The sequence below is a fragment of the Stenella coeruleoalba genome (assembly GCF_951394435.1).
Source record: "Stenella coeruleoalba genome assembly, chromosome: 7".
In the NCBI taxonomy this organism is placed as follows: domain Eukaryota; kingdom Metazoa; phylum Chordata; class Mammalia; order Artiodactyla; family Delphinidae; genus Stenella; species Stenella coeruleoalba.
Window position 1 is genome coordinate 45,655,076 of NC_137153.1, and position 21,171 is coordinate 45,676,246.

Here is a 21,171-nt window from a genome sequence, read left to right on the forward strand (position 1 = left end):
GGGGACTTCCCTGGTGGCGCAGTAGTTAAGAATTCACCTGCCAATGCAGGGGACACAGGTTCGATCCCTGGTCTGGTAAGATCCCACATGCCGCAGAGCAACTAAGCCTGTGTGACACAACTACTGAGCCTGCACTCTAGAGCTTGCAAGCCACAGCTACTGAAGCCCACGTGCCACAACTACTGAAGCCTGCAGGCCTAGAGCCCGTGCTCTGCAACAAGAGAAGCCACTGCAATGAGAAGCCTGCACACCACAACAAAGAGTAGCCCCCGCTTGTCACAACTAGAGAAAGCCCGTGCACAGCAATGAAGACCTAACGCAGCCAAAAATAAATTAATTAATTAAAAAAAACCATGATATCATGGCGTAGTGTAATATAGGTTCATCTGTATATAACAGTGACTCAAAATAATATTGATTTCACAAGAGAGAGGATTTTTATTTCTTTTCTCTCAAAATCCATTCATGGATCATTTGAGGAAGGAAAATTAATCTGGAAAGCTGTCTGGAAACTTTCCATTGGTAACTTTTGATACAATGGAGCCAATACCAGCATAAAAGTTGTAAAATGAGTGTCTGTGGCTTGGAAGAAACTCCTGAAGATGGTGGTAAGGTATTCTTAAAAATGTCACCTCATTAATGTTCTTAATGGTACAGGTGGTAGAGTATAGCAATGCTGAGTGAAAGTGATTTTGAATAATCAGAGTGAATAGTGAAATTTTAAGAATTTCTCAGCTGACTTTTGCACATTTGTTTTTTGTTTTTTGTTTTTTTTTTTTGCGGTTCGCGGGCCTCTCACTGTTGTGGCCTCTCCTGTTGCGGAGCACAGGCTCCAGACGCGCAGGCTCAGCGGCCATGGCTCACGGGCCCATACGCTCCACGGCATGTGGGATCTTCCCGGACCAGGGCACGAACCCGTGTCCCCTGCATCGGGAGGCGGACTCTCAACCACTGCGCCATCAGGGAAGCCCTGCACATATTTTTTTAATGTGGGCAAAGAGTGATATACAAAAAATAACTTTTTTTGGTCTAAATCTAAAAAATGTTAAATCAGTACAAAAATTTTTAAGTGTCAGATTAAAAAATACTGTGTTATAACTTAATTACCAGCATTTTTTATTTCTTAGTGGCACATAAAATGTCATCTTGCAATCAATTTAGCCTTTGATTCAATAAAAGGTAGCATATCTCCTAACCTTGGAGCTCATTTCAATCACGATACAATCCTCCCCACCCCCATATCTGTACACTAACCCTTTCTGCCCTGCCTGGAAGGCTCCTTTGCCCTCTGCCTTCCTGTGTTCGACCAGTAGAAAAAATATTGAGAAAGTCTTAGAGTGGAAGGAGAAGAGAAGGGGAGATGGTTATTCCTGCACCTCCTTTTTACTTTGCTGCAGATCTGGCAAAGGCTGCATGTCTTTATGGACCTAAGGTTTCTAATCTTTCTTTCCTTCATGCAGAGGGAAGATAAATAACTTTTGACAATAATCATTTCATATTTGTCTGAAACCAGCTCCTTCAGACTTCTTTTTATTTTTTTCTCTTCTACTTTATCCCCTCTCTTGGGAAATTTTGGAGATTAATTAATCAAAAATTTTTATCATGTGTTCACTCTAAAAATATATAGTCTAGATAAATTGTCTTTAAGAAAAGAAAGAAAAATTACTAAACTGAATTTATTTTGCTTAAATTATGTGAGCTTATGGAAAAAAAACTCTGCAACTTAGAAAAGTAATTGAGTAATGGCCTTGCTCACAATGTTAAAGAGAAAAGATTATCTATAGTTCTACAAAATGAAGAAGAAAGCTTAAATATGATTTAAGGAGTCTTTAAAATTTAGCTTTATTAACACATAAGCTTGTAAATTGTCTTAAACTAAGTACATGTAATATTCCTGTCAAGCGAATAACACAAGTTAAGTAATGGACATGTCATTTTCCACGTTTTACTATGTAAATTAATACCAACAAAAGATTCCACTTTATACAAGATTATGTCTAAACATCTCATGATTTAAACTTTGAAAAATTTCCAACATTTGTTTTTGAGTCAAAGAAGCTAGCATTGTTCCCACAATAGTTTAAAATTTCAAATTATTAAATGGTTCATAAAGAAATTAGTTTGTGATATCTCTTAAAATGTTAAATCCCATAAATTCTAATAATGCTAGGAATAATAAGGGATTAATGTGTTGACTTTAATTACAATTTCCAAATTCTTAATTAAATTTAAACCCTTAGACTAATATTAAATTGTGTTAATAAATAATCTTTGGTTTCTCTGGTAATTTAAGAGCAAGAAAAAAATAGAAGCTTTGGTCATTAAACATAATATACTCTATTTTTACCATATAGAATGTGAAAACGCTTTTGCAAGAGGTTATCTATCTATCACCTTTTTTTTTTGCTACAATAGGATATTTGAAAGTTATAAGAAATATCTGCTCATAAAGATGAAGAGTTTATGGATTTGTCATTTAGTTTTCACTGTGTCTATATCTGTAGGAAACAAAAGTTGATTACTTTGGTTAAGATGAAAATTAATATTAATGATTGAGGTTACACCAAGTATAATAATAAGAATAATATGAGTATGGACTTTCCTGGAATGACCCAGTTAACACAAATTTTTTTCCATCTCCTTATAAAGAGAGATTAAAATGATTAACAAAAGAAATTAAGCTTTGGCATTCTCTAAATTTTAATAAACTCAAAATTGTGAGAATTATTTGTTTTCCAAACATAGTTCAATTGTCATAATTTGTATGCATAAGTAGCCTTCTCATGTGAAAAGAAAAATATTCACGTTGAAATCCAAAGACTAGGTACTATTTACCAATTAATTCTTGTTTCCAGATTTTATTCTACTTGTTACTCAGGTATAAAAAGTGACAGTTGGTGATATATCAGTTTATGATATATGCTATATGATTTCATTGATTTTAATTTGATTCAAAAGCCTTAGAGATTTTTCAGTGTTCTTTGTTTATGTTTTTATTCAAGAATAATCAAGGACTACATTCTTATAAATTAATTGAATGGCATTCCTAAAATAAGGATTCTACCTTCTTTTTTATAAAATTTAAAGATTCTTTTGATGGTGGACACAACACACTGACACTCAAGATAGATGAAAGGCTGAACAAGAGAAGGCTGTCCCTTAGGGCCACACAGGCAGTCAACCTGGGAATAAGGTAACAGCAACCTGGAAATGAGGGGACAACTTATATATGGCAAGTAGGGTGACATTAGATAGATTTCATGGGCACCATATGGATTGACTGATTTAAATAATTTAAAGGGCTCTGGGGCACAGGGGCTGTCCTAGTTTTCTGGTACCTGATCCAAGCAGGGTATATGGTGGCCTGTAGTATGAGAACCCAGTAAGGTGAGTAATCGGGGGTATGAAATTAATCAGTTGCTCAGAAAGAGAAACTGAGCCAAGGCCTCAAAACGGGACCATAAGAGTGTTAAACAAACAAACTATATTATGCCCTCTTCCAATGTGATCAAGTCAGCCGACATAATTCATTGGCCCAAACTGTTCAGTTTTCCCCATAACAGAGAAATTTGGCTGTAATCTTAAATCGGTATCTGTTGGGCATTTTCACTCAAAATTCTTGAGGCTGTCTCTCTGGTACATGTCCCATCTGCCAACCTCATAATTCTGGCAAAAATCTATAAAAGTGGCACATGGGTGTTTGAACACTGACAAATGAGGATTTTATACAATTGTATCATTCAAATGAACATGAACACATTCTTATTGTTTTTCTATTTTTGCTCAATCAAAAGACAGCTATCTCAGTGTAACTTAAAACCTCAAACCTTTAAGACTGTTTCCAACGTGGGTTATCAAACTTAGATATCCAATACCAAAGGCACTCACTTTATATTTTTACATTTTAAAAAAGGCTTCACAAGACACCAAGAATGTAGTTCTCCCTGAATTTCTCAGGGTTCCCGCAGGTTTCTGGCCTGAGCAATGGAAAGAGACATGCTAAAAATAGAGACTGTCTCCTTTTGTCCTCTGGAAACATTTGCTCTTTCACATTTTAAGTGTGTTATAAACAGAGGTACGCTTTATATTTCACAGCGGGATGAATCCCAGGGCCATTATTTTTATATTCACATTAGAAATGGTTGTAAACTAGGGACCTTCCTCTTCTTGCCTCAGAGAAGATTTGTTTTCATTAGGGAGAAAAGGTTTCTCTCTCAAGTGGGGAGGAGTGTAACTATATATCATCAGTCCCTGTAAAAACTCATAATTTCAGATTCCTCTCCTGTAGTACAAGAAAACCACTTTTTGTACATGTGTGGATAACCATTTGCCTGTCTCATCACATCCTTCTGAGAGTGGGGTATGGCAAACTGATGTGGTTATTGCCGTAATTAATAATAGTCTCATTTTTATCTGGAGCTCTCATGTTTGCTTTCAGAATAATATAAATAACTATAGGTATTAATGTTTTATCCAATGCTGCTCATCATCTACAAACACCTTTGTTCTTATCATCCATAATCAACAATGAAAACTGAGAGAACAAAAGATACTTAAAAGCTTTTACATTTGGGCTTCCCTGGTGGCGTAGTGGTTGAGAGTCCGCCTGCCGAGGCAGGGGACACGGGTGTCCAGGAAGATCACACATGCCGCGGAGCAGCTGGGCCCGTGAGCCATGGTTATCTAATGTATTATTATAAAGTTTTAAGGCACTGTAACCAAATTTATTACTAACAAGTACAGAAGGGTAAAGTATGGACTCCTTGTGTGACCTTTAGCCAAGAACTGGAAAAACTCTGATTTAAGACTCCTTTTTAATCATGTTGGAAGGAGCCTCAGCAGATTCTGTTAAGACAAACACTGCCCTGAAAACCTGAGGAACTGAGCTGAGGTTCATGTCTCTAGTTAAAAGGAATTGACCCTTGGGTTCATGTCTCTTAGTTTAGTAAGACTTTACGTTTGCATTTCCAGGACTTCAATGCTGACAAGACATCCCAGTAATAAAGATTCTCAAGAATCTTGAATCAAGTAGCATAATGTTAAATATTCTAGGACCAGCGCCTTCCAAATGTCAGGAGCCACTGATTACCACACCTTAAAAAACAAACAAAAAAACTCATTCTCCTTTTTCTTCCCTAATTCCTTTCCCCCTTTCTATTAATTTCAAATTCCATTTATTGTGAGTTGTTTTCATGTTGCAGCATTCAAATAGACAAGAAGGTTTGAGTTAATGGCCTTTGATTAGTTTCACTTCCATATTTGCAAATTCACTTTCAAACTAAAAGTCTCTTCCACACTGTTCTGGGGATCAAATAAGTGTGTTAGGAAGTAATACTTTATTTTTTTGGTCCTCCACATATTTCTAATGCCTTTATTGCACGGGAACTCTACTTTTTATATTAGCACTGTAAGGATTGTATTAGATGTATTGCAAGGGAGCTCTTCTCCATTTCTTCATGCAGACTATATGTATTTTGAACAGGAGCTATGAAAATAACCAGAAAATTATGATCTTTAAAGAATTTTAGTTTTCTCATTAAAGGTTAATGTTAATTTGAAAACACTAAAGTTAGTGTTAGTGAAAACACTAACATTAAAGGTTAGTGTTAATTTGTACAAGTTTAATCTTTACTGCAGGGTGATTTACCAGGGGCATTATACTGATTAATATCTGTACCATTTACAGCAGAGACAGTTTTTAAAAAAAGCAATACTCCCTGAAGAAAAGAACTCTGTGCAAATGCATGAAACCCCAAAGAGATCCATGTACAAGCTGTGTTATAGCAGATTATTTTCTTTCACTTTCATCAGTGCAAAACTAGGAAAAGCTGACAGAAAATGATCAATTCTTCCAGTTTGCGTATTTGTTGGTTTATTTGTTTTAGAGTTAGAACATAAATGTAATGCTGTTATTCTCAATTAATTTCTTAATAGAGGATCAGAGTTAATTAATAGTATAACTAATTAAGACATCTAATTATGTTAATCGGTGGGGTCATAACCTGATTTAGCCTATTAATAACACAGTTATATCTCCATGTTGATAATGGAGCGTCTATCATTTTCAAACCTCTCTTGACCCACACTCTGACATTCTTTGTTGGATTTTGCTCTCCTTTTAAATGATAATTCCACATGGATGTATATTTTTAGATTGTGAATAAATTCATCATTTCTTTTACTATTTTCAGAAATTTTTATTTTTTTGTATTATGAAAATCTAAAATAGTATGAACATGGTCAATCTGATTTGTTGATTATTACTTGAGTAGACCTATACAATGTATACCAATTTTATTAAGAATAAATGTAAGTAGAATAATCAATAATGTTTGTTACTTTATTATTCAAACAGTTTTTATTAGATTCTTGTTGTATATTAGACACAAAGAGTATTTAAAAATGAATAGCGAATAGCATTTAGTTCCTGCCTGTTATCTTGTTCACCGCAATGTCCAATGAAATTATGAAATGGGAAAATGGATCAAGGATCAAACTTTGTTTACAAAATTTTACCTATGGGGAATATTGCTATATCTCAGCTACTTGTAGCAAACAAATTATATTTTGGATACTTTCCTTGGAATCTCTGAGTAATATTAATTTGGTTGAGAACTGACCTGGAACCTTCTTTGTAGAGTTATAAATATTTCATTGTTTTGCAGGATGGACCCAACCTCCAAACTTCATTCATATGTTGAACCTGAAGACAGTTTACACACCAAGAGAATCTGATAGAACGTCCTCACATGAGGGACTCCTGGTGAAATCAGTTTGTGGAAACAGGTAGGAGGTGGCTTGGGCAAAGCAGAGGAAGTGGGTTTATAGTTGTTAAGGTGTGTAACTAGGGGAAAGTTCTCACAACCAGGCAGGAGACATGAGATTTAAAATTCCCACCTGCTCCAAAGGAGGAAGTATGTGCAGGCTCTTTTATAAGCCTGTCCAGAGTGGGGCCAAAGGGGGGAAAAAACATTGAGGGTTAAAAAGAAGTCAACGGTCAAACATCAAAAATGTGGTGATCTGTAAAACATATGTGATATGTCATCTTTAGGCTAAATAATTATTAGCCTATTTTCAAAAAGTAGCATAGCCTCTCAAAAAGAACATAAGCTTTGGAATAATACAGAACTAGGATTTAAATTATTCTCTGCTTTATGGAATCATGTGATTTTGACTAAGTCATTTTATACCTGTTCGATTCAGAAGTGTTTTTTTTTTTCCTTCTTCTATGAAATGGAGTTAATGCTTAACCTACATTGTGACCTTAACCCTCATGGTGAGGGTAAGACAATATACATCAAGTTTTTGACAAATATCTTACTTTGTATTTTATTCTTTTGAAATAATACTAGTAATTATTATTCTTGATATTTATTTCCAAAGAAAATCCTTTGTAGGAATTCATTGTAGCTAAGTATTCCATGAGTTATGCTATGTGGGCTTCCAGCTCTGTAAGTCAATGGAACTTCCTGAATTCAACAGATCTCAGTCTTGGTAGATGGTACAGGAGCTTATCACTGTCTCATAAAATATGGCTACGTAAGATTAAGAAGAAAGGCTGTGAAATGCAAGGGCTGCAGGAGAAAATGTTAATATCAGTTCTTAGACCCTAGAACCTCTGTGAATAGGTTTTGAAAATAACCAAGAAATATTAGATCTTAGATGTTGCAAGATCAACTCTTTTTAATTTTTAGTATAGGAATATATCTGAAGTAAAGATTTTTAATATATGACTTTTAAATAAAATTTAAAGACATATTTAATATTCATTTTTGCTAAAAATATATTATTTATCATTATATAAACTTAAACATTTATTAAATTTTAATTCCTTCTAAGTTAGAAAAATATTATAGACCAGACACAATTGTCTTTGTGAGGAAATGAAGTGAAATGGTTCTAGGAAAAGAGGATTTTTCATTCCAAAATTTATTGAAATATTTTTCTCTACATATATTGTTTTAAAGGTTATTCTTACAGTTATTTCAAATACCTCTTTCTATTATCTGTCATAGACTAGGATATAAATAGTATGTAACAGACTAGCATAGGTAAAAGTACAAATATTTAATATCAGGGAGACCAAAGTTCAAAACATATATTTCAGCACATATTTAGGAAACATCTTATATTCAGATAATTTCATGTATAAAATTATTTACCATGGAAAATTAGGGGTATAGAGTAAATAGCTTTCTTCCTTTTTAATTATTTACAACCGGAATATTGTGTAAGCATTTCTTGAAAATGTTAAAGTTAATAAAGGCTTTTAAAAAATTTTAACGACTTCTTTCCATTTTATATTAAAAAATCGACTTCAGTATGTCGAAGATATATATTACTGAGTCAAATATGCATGTAAATTACTTAAAATTGGCCAGCTAATAAGTGTAAAGTAATTAATGATTGCTAATGTTTGAGTTATAAAGACTTTTTAAATAATCGGCATGGTTGCAGTATAATTAACTGAAATTACTTCAGTAAAACCAGTAATTGGTTTTGAAATAAGAGCAGTATATTTAAAAATCTACATGGTATTCAATGTATGTACTATTATTATGTTAAAATCAAGACCTTCCTGAAAAGGGTCTCGATAGGGGAAAAATAATGAAAAAATGTTTCTATGTGACAAATAAAATACTATTAATGGTTTACATGTAAGGACAATTAGATTTTCTTTCAGGATGGGAAACTCTTATTTTTAACTGATAATTGTACATTTACTTTTTGAGAAACTAAAATACCAAAGAGAAATATAAATACTTTTTTTGTGTGATTTAGCACATGCGAGTGTCCAATTACCTATATTTACTCAGGCTTTGATAATCTAACACTCCTCACCTGTGTTCAACATAGACCAGCATCTAAGCCTCTTTCCATGCCAGCCTTTTGTACCTAAATGTCAGCCAGGCTTAGGGTCAGGAACATAGTGAGGGCCTAGTAGCCAAGAATACAGTTCTTAATGCACGAAGAAGACAGCTAATCTGATCACCCAAGGATACCTCATCCCAGCCCATGCACACACAATATATAACACAAATTACTTTATAGAATTACTTTAGGTGGGGAAACATTTCTGGAAGAATTTTACTTCAACTTATTAGACTTAATTGTCTATAGAAGTAGGGAGCTCAAATGGGGCTACTGATGACTTTTGCTTTCTGCTTTATATTCATTTTATGTTAAAATTGCAGTTAGACATTATAATAATACAATAGTATATATTATTTCCATCATTCAAAAACAAAGAAGAATAGAAATATATTTTTTAAAGGTAAGAATAATTCCAATAAAATTTTATATGGGATGCCAATAGTGTCTCAAATAGAACTTCTGCACCATGTACATTGAAGTTACTGAGTTTCTCTGATATGATGACAAGGCTAACTACAAAAGACTGTGAAAAACCCTGTTCTTGAAAAACTCACAGTATAAATTATAGGATGTACATATATGATACTTTTTTATGCCTCCAAGTAATGAGAGATTGAATATTCAAGTTAGAGTTTAAAGAAATATGGAGAGTAATTAAAATATACGAGGACAGGATAAGAATATGATAAAAGAATACATCCTGTGAATACAGACCACATGAGTTGGTAGAATGATTCAAACCTATAAAGTAGTTATTATGTCAAAATGAACCAGAGGAGTAAAATGCACCTAGGAAACAGTAGAATAAGAGAAAGCAATAACAACTCAAGTTTATTGTATTTAAAAAAAATAGAATTGAAGGTATTTGTAAACATGGTTGTCTTCTTTGGTCATAGGAAAAAAATTGCATCTGTGGCTTTGCATGTATGTATTTGTACTTGCTAAACGTGTATCTATATATCTTTCACAATAGAATGTTTATCATAATCAAATAGGATAGTAAATATACAAATATATTAATGTGATAACAGCTACAAATTCTGTATTTGTGAACACAGCATGAAGGTGTCTAATCCTGATTTATAGTCTCTAATATTATGGTAAGATTCTGAAGTATAAAAGTATACTTTAGCATACTAGGTTATAAAAGAATGAAGGATAAAAGGGCAAAGTGTTAAAAGAAGCATGGCTAATAAAATTACTCCATCAGGTAATCATTTATAGAAAATAAAAGTAACATGTGTCTCTATAAGGAACTCACAGAAAAAATTTCTAGCCTGGCCATTTTTGAGTTTAAGACATTGAGGAGAAAATTGTGATGTTTGAAAAAGTTGAAAGAATTTACTCAGCTTTGTAGGACAGACAAATGGAATCTGTCACCTGGTTAAGCCTCAAATAAGTATTTTTACTAGAATCTATCATTAAGATGAGAATATTGAAAAAAAATCCCATTTGCTATTAGCTGAAGATATGTTTTACATTCATATATCCATTGTTAAAGATATATAGCTTAGAGAATGCATAGAGCACATGTAGCTGCTCAGCGAGCAAAAGTAAACCATTTGGAAATTAAAATATGCACATTATTTAGCAAATAAATATGTAGAGAGTATCAAGTATGATTTTCCCGCTAAAACTTTAATAGGTTTTTTTAATGAACGCATTGGCTTTTTAATATCTGCATTCTGATGACAATAGCAATTTATCATGCCTGTGCCAGTTCTCTTTAGTAAAATACACGTTTACTGATTCTATTAATGTTTAATTATTACAAAATTTATATCTTACATCTTAATAACTAATTAGATCACTTTCAACAGTATTTTCTAAGAACGTACTATATACAGGTACACTACTATAAACACAGCAGTGAATGAAATATAGGTGGTCCTTCCTCCCATTGTCTTCCTGTTTAACTAAAACAAAACGCAGTAGCCTCTAGTTGCATTTCAAGCACCATGCAATTTTATGTCATTCACAGTTTTTAAGTTAGAATTTCACCATTCACACAAATATTTGACATTGCAGAACATATAAGAATTGGAAATGATCATAAAATGTTCAAAAATATTGGACGGTGATAACATAACTAGGATGCCTCTGAGATATTCTTACCAAAAGTTGTTGATTTCTGGGATTTATAGAAAATGTTGTTCTGTCATTGAATACAACTTCCATCAAGCTAAACTTAACTGACAACTTTATATTTTTCCTAAACAGTAGGCAAAAGAGAGCAAGCATTTATTATCCTTTTTTTCATGGTGAGATGGTGTAAAAGAATACTGAGAGTTTGTTAGAAGTGATAGCTGTGAGAAAGAGGAAATATTATGTTGAGCAGAGTTTAATGAAAATAGTAATTAAAATTCATTGAGCATTACTGAGTGCCAAGAAATACTCTAAAAAACTTTACATCTCCATGAGTTGGGTATTATTAACATCCCATTTTACAGATATGGACACTGAAGCACAGAGAAATGAACTTGTCCAAAATGACACAGAAGTCAAGTCAGAGCCAGGATTTAAGCATCAGCAGTCTGGCCATCAAGTTTTTCTTTTTATACAATCTTATAATGACACTCAGATTGGAACCTGCTTCTCAGATCGCAGAAGAGGGGCCAGAGAGAACATTCCCAGTATATTGCCTTGCAGGCAAACAGTCTATAAATAGTGAATCATGCATCATACAAAGATTAGATTATCGGACCTCTAAAATTCCTTCCAATTTCAGCGTTAGATGATTCTATGAATATTAAATTAATGAATTTCACTAGACTGCTCAGCCTAGAGCCAAGATACATTGAAAAGTTGCTGTATGGAAAGAGGCCAGTAAGTGCCTGCTTTATAGATAGCAAAACATGTTTGAGAGGGTCCATTTCCAGCAGAAAAGCCCAAGGGCTCAGAACCGCACCAACAGTCACATAGATTTCAGTGGAACCCGTGTAACAAAAGAGTACCTTCTGCTGCTCCATTTCTGTTCTCTGAATTGTTTTTCTGGCCCGCTACCCTAGTGAGTGGCCATGGCAACTTTTCTCTTCACTTCAGCTGATTAGTTTAATATCTGTCGCAAGCTCTAGGAGATAAAATTACTGAAATTTCTAAACTTTGAATTTGACAGGATCTGCTTATTCCAGAGGAACTGTTTGTGTGACGTTGTGACCCATTGCTAACTCTAGGATAGGGAATAATTTTATAACTTTATCCTAGAAACCCATATTTAGATACTAGGATGACATATATAAATATGATTGTGCAAATAGTGAAGTCATTTTATTTGAGTGTGTTTATATAAATATCTGCTGAAAAATGTAGATATTATAGACATTCTGGTCTTTGTATCTTTTCTCATGATAGGCCCTCTCTGATGTGAAATATTTGAGTGCTGATTTTATTTTTACAAAATAGGTGATAAGAATAGTATAGATAGTAAATATACATTTGTTGAAAATATGAACAGAAGAATGAATGAATGCCACCTCTTTGTTATCAAAAATCTCTTTAGTGACCATCTCAGAGTTAGATGATATCTTATGAAATTTGATGAACAGGAATTAGAAGGATTACTTTAAAGTAGGTGCTTTTATTAAAGGGTAACACATCAGTTGAATTAGCTTTATTCTAATGATTCTAGCAATTAAACTTAAATATTCCTCCCATCAAAATTCTCATGGCATGGTTCAAAAGGTATCTCTGACCTTCACACTCAAACCAGAGAATCTGCAAAGAACAGCCTGTCCTGGGCAAACGTAAGAATCTACTATAATTGGAGTTTTCAGAAAGAGTCATGACATTTCAAGCTCTATGTATTTTCATCTGCTGCCTCCTCTCTGCATAGGTCATTCACTCTCTTCTTTACCTGGGTCACTCTTGTTTGTCGTTCTGAAATGGCCACAAAAATCATCTCCTATAGGAAACTTTTCCTGAAATACCAGCATGGATTATGTGCCCTTTTCTTCTACTGCCAATGAAAGCTTATATGTTCATCTATCCTAAATCTTAGCATATTTGATTGTAATAATTTGTTTATTTGCCCACCTGCCCAACTTAACTCTGTTGCCTCTAAGGCAGAGACCAATTTTTTTTTTTGTCTTTGAAGGTTTAAAAAATGTATCTAATAACTATATAATTATTTGTTCTTTGATGCTATAGTTTCAGTTCTTCCCTTAAGTCTCTTTCTATTCAAGTTGTAGGCTATGTTTTCTCAGTGTAAAATATAAAGTATAGTGAAATTATGAAGTTGAGAAGGATATACCAAAGGACCTTTCTAATTAAGATGACTTTGGAAGCATAGGCATTTCTTTGGCTATTTATTATTCACCTTCTGAAATTCTCTTTAGCTGATTTTTTTTTTGGGGGGGGTACGCGGGCCTCCCACTGCTGCCTCCCCTCCCGCTGCGGAGCACAGGCTCCGGATGCGCAGGCCCAGCGGCCATGGCTCACGGACCCAGCCGCTCCCCGGCATGTGGGATCCTCCCAGACCGGGGCAGTGTCCCCTGCATCGGCAGGCCGGCTCTCAACCACTGCGCCACCAGGGAAGCCCCTGATTTTTAATTTAAAATAATTCACTTAGTATTTCACTGCACAAGATAATTGATAGTTGCCCCAGTCTAAATATATAACCCATATTTTTATTCTTCTTGATGAAAAATGTCAGTGTGGTTGTGTTTGGTAATGATTAAGTATTTATATTTTATTCTCTCTCCAAAATTATAGAGCCAGTACTTTTTAGCTACCTCCTTAAAACTCCATGTTTTGTTGTTGTGTTTTAATTGCAAAGCTCCAGATTTTGGTATCTCAATTCAATATCTTGAACAACTAGTCTATATAGTTTAGCCAAGTTTAATCTACTGTTTTACCTAATGTAGAAACAGCCTCCTTATGACTGTATGCTCCAGAATTCAGCAGAGGTGAGCCCCTACTCTTGTTAGAGCATGTTATAATCCTTAATGATGTGAAACTGGTCCATGACTCAATAAATTCCTTTTTATTTATAAATCAATATCTGAAAAATCTTTCAGAAATAATGGATGTATACCAATAATATGATAATATTTGCTGGTGACTTCATCTTAGTGTCACATTCCTTGGATTACCTTCAAAAACTACTGCAACTGTTAGTAGGTACGGTACCATATGAAAAAAAAAAACCTACAGGTCTTCCGTTTTAGCAGGCACTGATCGTCATTCAATTGGGCTGATAAAAAAAAATGTCAGATTGTACATTTGTTTTCCCCTCAAAACTCACTGTAGAACATGCCTTTGTTTTCTGTACCGCATTGTCTCTGCCCATTTTGTTTTCAATCTCAGTTGCGGTGGAAAATTTCATTCAAGTAAGATTCATCTTGGGCTGCTGTTGTCCAAATTTAAGCACATTGCCTCTTCCAACAATCTACCCTTGTAAAAACTGGCTTGATATGACCATAAGAGCAGCCCAGAAATGCAAGGATGATGCCCCTGGGAGGTAGTCCTCAAACAATGGGTAGCAGAGGCTTTGGGTTAAGAACTTCAACTTCTCTTTTGTTAAATGGACCATTATGAAAGGTGTTGTGACTTTTCAAGTGTCCAGAGGGAACTTGGAGTCAAAGCCTACAACAGTGACCCTGATAATGTACCCTTCTCAGGGCTTTTTTTCCTTCCTCCTTTCACATGTCCTGTTTTCTCACAACTGCACCTGAGTCCTTGTTTCAGGGTCCATTAAAAGGGAATCCAAACTAAGATACTCACTCTAGTTGTGCAATACTAAGTGGCAGTTATTAAGTGGCAATACTAAGAATCATTCGGAGGTTACATCTCTTAAAATCTTTGCAAACAAATTGATGTCATCCCCGCTATGTAACTCACAATTTGGTTCACTCAACTTGCATGCATATTGGAACAGAACTAAAGAACTGTTCATTTAGAACAGTCTTGGCACTCCCTGAAAAATTAGAAGCCAAACACTTAAATTCTTCAAACAAAATATCAGTGATAACACCTGCACCTAAAACACGTGAATCTGTTTTCAATCAATTAATAAGGAATCTCTACTTCAGGCCATTAACAAATGTCAATTTCAAAAGATTTTGTCATAACTTGGCCCTAAAAAGTTCATTAAGGCAGTTGATATAAGGAATATAATCATTTACAATCCTAAGTATCTAAATTTTATATTGGCAGATTCACTGTGTACCCTGAATTCATTCTCCATTTACCCTGGAAATGGAGAATCAGAAAGTACATGTTTCAAATACAGTTTTGTACAAGTTAGAAATAGCTTTCATAAACCATGAGTTGACATGACTGGATTTATCTTTGAGAGTCATCGAAAAATTAGAAAATAAATGGCACAGTCTTAATTTTTTATAAAACTGCTATGAAAGATATTATCTTTCATATTATCCACTAGTCCTTATATGAACTTCTACAAGATGAATTAGCCAGGGCTTCCCTGGTGGTGCAGTGGTTGGGAGTCTGCCTGCCAATGCAGGGGACACAGGTTCGTGCCCTGGTCCTGGAAGATCCCACATGCCACGGAGCAACTAAGCCCGTGTGCCACAACTACTGAGCCTGCGCTCTGGAGCCCACGAGCCACAACTACTGAACCCGTGCGCCTAGAGCCCATGCTCCGCAGCAAGAGATGCCACCGTGATGAGAAGCCCACACACCGCAACAAAGAGTTACCCCTGCTCGCTGCAACTAGAGAAAACCCACACGCAGCAATGAAGACCCAATGCAGCCAAAAATAAATAAATAAATTTACTTTAAAAAAAGATGAATTAGCTAAGAAGTTAGTATGAATAAATTTTGACAAACTATCTTCATAAACTGATAAGCAACTTTTCATTCATGAATGAAATTTTAGTTTACTTTTTTTTCTTTCTGTATTTCCTGCCAGGTAACCCAGAAGTAAATGTTCTTAGTGGTAATTTTACTTTAGATTAAATGTTTGGTTTAAAAGTATTCTATTCGTAATACAGAACTATTTTCTTTGGTTTCATTTTTAATGATGCTTTTTAAATGTCACATTAAACAATTACTGCAGTAATAGGTAGTCAGGATAAGAACAACATGTTCAATTTTATTCCTCCATTGCATTAGCAATACATAAGATTTGAAGAGCAAGTCTTTGTTTTTTTCCTCATCTTTATATTTAGAAAACATGATTTTCTAAGGATATAATAAATTTGAACCTCCCTAGTTGGAATTCCACTTCAAAAATAAAAATCAAGTGTATTCCCTCCCTTCACCCTGTTTTGCACATTATTGTAATAAAATGGGGGTATTGGGAGTGATTTCAAGTCTAGATTTTAGATAGTGTTTTAAAAGTCCTTCACTGCGACTTCCCTGGTGGTGCATTAGTTGGGAATCTGCCTGCCAATGCGGGTTTGATCCCTGGTCCTGGAGCATCCCACATTCTGCGGAGCAACTAAGCCTGTGTGCCGCAGCTACTGAGCCTGTGCTCTAGAACCCGTGAGCCACAACTACTGAGCTTGTGTGCTGCACCTACTGAGCCCACATGCCACAACTACTGAGCCCCCATGCTGCAACTACTGAGCCCACGCACCTAGAGCCCATGCTCCACAACAAGAGAAACCACTGCAAGGAGAAGCCCGTGAACCACAACAAAGTGCGGGCCCCACTCATTACAACTAGAGAAAGCCCATGCGCAGCAATGAAGACCAAGCACAGCCAAAAATAAATAAATAAAATAAATAAATGTAAAAGTCCATCACTTAAATCAATTTCTAAAATGATCTACCACTACAATATTTTTCTGCTAACCATTTATTAATTTCTCTTATTCATCTTCTGTTTTATTAGATTTGTAGGGAGAATATAAAATCTAAAGCAACATGATCTGTCATACTCCCTTTCATCTACTGACCCTATGTTTAGTTTCCTATCATGCTTAGAGAATACAAAATGACTGCCCTAGTGATAGAATCCTTGCTAACGATATTGAATATTGCTTTTGATGTGCATGTGGGAGGAAGCTTTGTAACTTTAAATGAAAATATCAATCCTGTGTTAGCAAGATTGAAGAGCAAAAAGCTCTAATAAAGAAATAGCACTATCCAACTTCCCTGGTGGTGCCGTGATTAAGAATCTGTCTGCCAATGAAAGGGACGCTGGTTTGAGCCCTGGTCCGGGAAGATCCCACATGCTGCGGAACAACTAAACCCATGTGCCTCAACTACTGAGCCTGCGCTCTAGAGCCCACAAGCCACAACTACTGAGCCCACGTGCCACAACCACTGAAGCCTACGTGCCTAGAGCCTGTGCTCCGCAATGGGAGAAGCCGCCCATGCACCGCAATGAGGAGTGGCCCCCACTTGCCACAACTGGAGAAAGCCCACGTGCAGCAACGAAGACCCAACACAGCGAAAAATAAATAAATAAGAGTTGAAAAAAAAAAAGATACAGCAGTATCTTCGTGAATCTTCAGAATATGATTTCCAGGCAGGAAATGCCTGGAAAAAAAAGTGATGTATTTTTACTTTTAACCTGCATGTATTCTTGTTGCTGTAATGGATATAACATATGGGCCTTTGGACCTCCATTTTCTACACACAAGAAAAAATTTTACTGCTGATTTAATCATACAAAAATGTATGTTATTAGCTCAGTTTTCTTTTTCTTTTTTTAATGGGAGTTTGGTAAATTGAAAGAAGATTTACTGGAGGAAGATAAAAACTATTTTAAATAAATGTTTCTCACACTGCATGAGTCAGGAAGTAAAACAAGACTACAATAATAGCTTAAAAGAGTGTTTAACTTGTTTGCCTTAGCTATTCCTTAGAAATTCCATTTCTCCTCAGAATCTTGGAGTCATTACACAATTCTTCATCTGCTACAGACTGTCTGATAGATTTCTCATCTCATTCTCTAATCTGCAGGAGGTATATTCATATCAGTTGTAGAAGTGAAAGTTAAAACTGTGCTAACTATTGTCACAATTTAGACCTGAGTAAGATCACTGCTGTTACCCATACTGCTATGGAATGTTTTTAGAGCAATTTCTAAGACTTCTAACACTGCCACCATGTTGTCCCCAGGCATTACAGAGAAATAGTTTGTATTGTTCTTACTAACTCTTATTTCATCCCTCTTACTGTGCTTCTAAATCAGTCCATAAGGATGAGGTTTAAGGGAAATTGGAATCACACTTTGCTTCTGGCACATTGTTGTTGAACCAAAATCTGTACACCATTCCCCCTCCCCACTTAAGTCCCTTTAGAATGCTTTTCTATTAATTGTGAAAATAAAATTACTCGTTAAATGTAAAAATTAAGTCCACTGTGCTTGGTCTTCTAATCATCTAGATAGATCCAAAATTTTGCTTTACTCAGAGTGGACAGAATTTAGGCTCAAAATGAGACCTCTTTTTCGTCTTTAATATCTTGTGTCATAAAAGATTGAAATTTAAGCTCATTCATAAAACTGAATAGAAATTCCAGTAGAAAGAAGTAAGAACTGTAAGATCTTTACAGTCCTTGTTCTGTGTTCTCACCTTCTTACTCAGATTCTCCACAGCTGTTTTTCTACAAAGTTTTCTTTATGAAATTGTGAATTCCATGAAGGAACTGACCATATCTTACTCATCACTGAATTCCCAAAAGCCTAGGACAGTGCTTGATCCATGGTCTCTACAAGAAATATGAGTTGAATACATTTATGGCAATATTGTAATAGGGCCTCTGCTTGAACTTAAAATTATCTGTAACAGGATTTCTCAACCATGTCACAATTGACATTGGGGCTAGGTGACTTTTTGTTGTGAGGGGATACTCTGTGCATTGCAGGATATATAGCAGCACTCCTGATTTCTACCTAATTGCTAAGTGTCTCCTAGGAGACAAAACCATCCTTAGTTGAGGAGCACTGATCTATAGATATATTTGCATCAACATCTCTATTTTTCTACCATGTGTATGTATAGTCCATTTACACAGCCAAAATTCACAGCTGTTATGACTTTTACTATTGTTGGTATTATCTTTCAGTCTTCATAATAAATTTATCCTCTTTCAATAATTTTTTTTCATTTCCTTGGAGATTTTGAAGAAAACAAGTAGGATAGCACTCCTGTGTGACAATGCATTTCATAAATTACTGTATTTCAGAAAGAACTCATTAGACGTCTCTTTGGAATAACAAAATTAGAATTAGTCTCTTATTAAAAACAATAACAAAAAACCCAATATTATCATTATAAAATAGTAATGTAAACAAGAGAGAATATTACATAGGGGATTAGTGTACTCAATAATCAGATTATGTCCCTGCAAATCTTTAGAATATTTAGTTTATATTGGAATCTGCCTCTGTCCATCTCTAAATGAAGACTCTTTATTGTAGTTAATAACAATAAAATCTTCCTTAAAATCTATAATTTTTAAAGGGAATGATTTTCTATTTTGGGCAGTCTCAAGTTTAACTCAGCACATAGTGAAGTAAAAACACCCATGGCTTGAGAACTTGGATTATAGTTCTTGCTCTTTCACTAGTTTTTCATTTAGAAAATTATGCATCTTCCTTGGGTATCAGTTCTATCGTAAATAACATACAATGATTAAATATTTTAGAAGATACCTTTTATTTTGAACACAAATTGTATGAGCTATAGAGTTCCACTTCTGGAATTGAGCATGAGGATCTCTGTGGACCACTCTTAAGCAAAACAAGTATAACTGGTGAAAAGTATTGAAAAAATTAAAATTTCTCTGGAAATTTTCTTAGGGGCTTATATCAAATAAAGAAGCATTTACTCAAGAAAATCTACTTCAACTCAATAAAAATTGCAAGAGACAGTAGTATTTGAATTGCAACACCCCCACCCCCGTCTATCTCATACTCTCTCCCCTTTGCACGCAGTGACAGAAATTCCACTCCAGGCAGGAGCATCCAAGAATACAGAGCTCCCTCTCTTCCTTCTCAAGGGCTACAGTATCTTCCCAGGAGGGGCAATCTGCCAGTACTTTTTGTCACTATGGAGGAGGCTAAATTCCAGATGAGTGCATTTGAGAGGTTGGAGACTCCGTTTTGTGTTCAGCCTCCACTCACAGGACAGTCTTTATTTCAGATGCATCATTCTGATAATACTAGGCCCTGGTTACCCTTGCCCCAGCTTGTTAACAAGAAGGAAATTTCATGTTGGGGTCAGCAAGCCAAGAAGGCCAGAAGCTACTGTTCCTGCCCAGTGCCATGTTCCTAAGGCATGGATGTCATTTAGGGAAATGAGCCACTTTTCTTACCTCCAGCTCCAGAGCCATGGCTCAGAGATTTTTTTCCCAGAGGGAGGTGTAAACCTTAAGTATAACAGGCTCTCAAGTTTACTTTAAAGGAACTGATAGTATTTGAAACAGAGTCTTAGGGAAGTTCAAACCTATAGTTACTCTCAGAGAACAAAACAAAACAAAAAGACACGGAGAGGTTTTGTTGAAAAACAAGAGGAGGTTCATGAGAGCACAAAAAGTAAACTAGAAGCCCATTAGTTTAAAAGAGAGAACCAGGGAAATAAATAGCTAAGAAGACCCCTCCTTGGCTCAGAACATCCTTAAACATTGTGCTCAAAAACTAACCCTGCAAAGGAGAGCAAATTTAAGTGGATCAGACTGTGCAGCAGTTTATGTCAAGTAATGTCAAAAACATTAGAGCAATCAGCTGACAATTGGTGGAACCTAACTTTGAGTGTGGTCAGGAAATGAGGTGGTCAAAGAGAATTTTGCTAAAACCACTGTTATCCCAGGTGACTGTGTGCATGGCAAAGGCTGTGCCCACTGATGAGCAACATGAGAGCTTCACACTGTCGGAGTGGTGGTAGATAGACTTTATTAAAATAGTCCAGCCAGTCAAAAATAAACAACAACAGCAAGCTCTATCCAAATGGACTAAAATGTCTAGTTTTAACAGAATATTATGAAACAAGAAAAGGAAGTGTGATACATACACAGGAAAAATAACAGGCCACAGGAACTGCCAGTAAGAAAGTGCTGATGTCAGATTTAACAGAGGAAGACTTCAAAGGAGCCACTACAAATACATTCAAAGAACTAAAGGGAACCAGGCTCAGGGAAGTAAAGGAAGTTATGATGATAATGTCTCATCTTTTAGACTCTCCGTAAAGACATAGACATTATAAAACAGAACCAAATGGAAACTCTGGAATTGAAAAGTACAATAACTGAAATGGAAAACTCACCAGAGGAGCTCAAGAATAGTTTTGCACTAACAGAAGAAAGGATTAACTGTATGAAGACTGACTGATAGAAGTTATGCAGTCTGAAGAACAGAGAGAAAAAAAGAATGAAGAAAAATGAA

The 21,171-nt window shown here is 35.3% G+C and overlaps 1 protein-coding gene across 27 annotated transcripts in view; it reads left to right on the forward strand.

The window, feature by feature from the left end:
• The window catches only part of LOC307189655 (uncharacterized protein), a 2,229,222-nt gene that overhangs the window by 1,953,061 nt on the left and 254,990 nt on the right, over positions 1-21,171 (forward strand). For all 27 annotated transcript variants that reach the window (XR_013829263.1, XR_013829264.1, XR_013829268.1 and 24 more), the window contains one exon: positions 6,666-6,786. The gene's annotated coding sequence lies outside the window, so the exon portion shown is untranslated. The remainder of the gene's footprint in view (positions 1-6,665; positions 6,787-21,171) is intronic.